We start from the raw sequence: 2,328 nt of genomic DNA on the forward strand, positions 1-2,328 counted from the left end.
AAAGAAAAGGAGAAATTGCTAGCTCTAGAGCAGATGATGAAGCAGGAAAAAAACTCAACTTTTAAAACAAACTTTTAGTAATATATATCGTATAGTCTGCCTCTCAATATGTATGCTGGTAAAACTTGGCTTTGGGTGATGTTCATTAGTAGAAAAGGACTAGTTGTGTGTGTATGTGTGTGTGTGTGTGTGTGTGTGTGTGTGTGTGTGCGTGCACCAGTTCTTAGTCTCAGGGCCTGGGAGCTGTTCTTGAGCTTGTTTTCTTCTCAGAGTTAGCACTCTACCACTTGAGCCACAGTTCCACCTCTAGCTACTTGGTGATTAATTGAATTTTCCTGCCCAGGCTGACTTTGAACCACAATCCTGAGACCTTTGCCTCCTGCGTAGGTAGAATTGCAGGCATGAGACACCAACACGTAGTGAAAATGACTAATTATAATTAGGATATCATATATGTTACTAATTATAGTTATAAATATAATTATAAATATAGTGACGAAGTATAACTAGAATATACATGTATTATTTGTAACTATATATTTATATATTATAGTATTAAATTATTGTTATATAATCATTATATAATATACAATGATTAAAATTATATATTATAGATTTGGCCTCAAGACGGTTTTCTGACTTTTGTAGGAAAACCCAGGTAGGCTAGAATATTATCTCCAAGCACCAGTTTGGTCTTTCGTTGTGATTCCTGCTGCTCTTCTCACTAATCCTTTACCCTAGGGAGCCATTCCCTTCCTAGAGTTTAGAAACAAACAAAAATCTCCAGGAAGGCTAAGGGTTTCTGCAAGCACAGGCCCTCAGATCAAACCTCAGTAAAAGGAACACTGACGGAAAATGAAATGACAATTGAAGGGTAGACACTCAAGGGACAAGAGAGAAAGCTAAGGGAAACTGTCTCTATTACCATACAACACATATACCCACTGCCTATAAGGTAGAGAGGGCTCTGCCTACACCAAACTCTCACCGCACCAAACTCTCACGGCACGCCTGTGCCCGCCCCCCCCCCCCCACGCACATAATCATTCGGTACTCACCATAGCTAATCAACATCTCCAGACTACTCTGAATATCTCTTTCCCATTTTGGCAGAGGACAGGAAGCATAGATACGCTGTAAAGAGCAGATATCCCCTATAAAAATGGAGCCAACCTGGCTGAAGAGGAATTTCCTTTTAAAGCAGAAATTGCAGATCCACTATCACTATCAAAAACAGAGCCCTAGAAAAATGCTAGTTCACCATTCCGTAACACATTGTATAAGCTGGGAAGGAGTGAGTGGACCAAATGAAAAGCCATAACTACAATGATAAAGACTTTTCAGGAGACCTTCTTCTTAGATGGGGTGAACAGACTAGAATCAAGAATGGAAAGGAACTTGCTATTTGGCTATATGCTTTGATGCTGTTACAAAACTAGAGCCTGTGAGGGAATGAATGAGAGAGGCAATCATCTGAACTCAGGTGTAAGTTGTTCATCTAAAGTGTGGGTTACAGGAGGTAGTATCCAAAACTGTAGGTAGACTAGTGTAGGCGTCAAAAAGTATAGTGAAGACACAATGAATTTTTAGCACTCATTTGACCTTAAATGAGTTGGAAGAAGCCATTTAATAACACTCAACCTGTGAGGTAGGTACTACCTTCAGCTCCATCTAATGAGGAAACTCACAAATAAGGAAATTAGATCAGGGTAATATAGTTACTAAGTCTCAGAGTCAGGGTTTAACAAAGATGGTCTGGTTTTTCTGCTCTTCATTTTTCTACCTGGCCAATCCAGAAATAGATGTATGACAAAACTAATGAAAATGAGAGTTTCAGGCCCCTCATTTGTTTGAGAGCATCTAAGATCTTATACTTAATTTTATAATTCATAATTCTTATTGAAGAAGACTCCTCCCTGACCTCCCCACTGTGTGTGCATGAGTTTGAGGCTGGGGACAGACAGGGCAGTTGGGCGGTTCCAACTTATGGTAGCCACCTCAAGCACCACCCTGACAAAGCTGAAGGGTTCAGTATCTCTGGCCATCTTTAATTTGCTTAAAGAGTAAAAGGCACCGTGGTTGCAAAAGGCCATTTGTTTGTAAAGTATTCCAAGAGCCTGTTGTGTTAAGGTGGTGGCATACACCTGTAATCCTAGTTACTTGGAAGGGGAGCAGGGAGGGTAGCTGATATCTGAGGATAGTGGTTTGAAGTCAGCCTCAGCAGGCAAGTTCATGAGAATAAACTTATCTCCAATTAACCACCAAAAAGCCAGAAGTGGAGCTATGGCTCAAGTGCTTGAAAACCGACTAGCAAAATTGCTGAGGGAT

This window comes from Dipodomys spectabilis, unplaced genomic scaffold (assembly GCF_019054845.1).
Source record: "Dipodomys spectabilis isolate Male_0828 unplaced genomic scaffold, ASM1905484v1 ptg000009l, whole genome shotgun sequence".
In the NCBI taxonomy this organism is placed as follows: Eukaryota; Metazoa; Chordata; class Mammalia; order Rodentia; family Heteromyidae; genus Dipodomys; species Dipodomys spectabilis.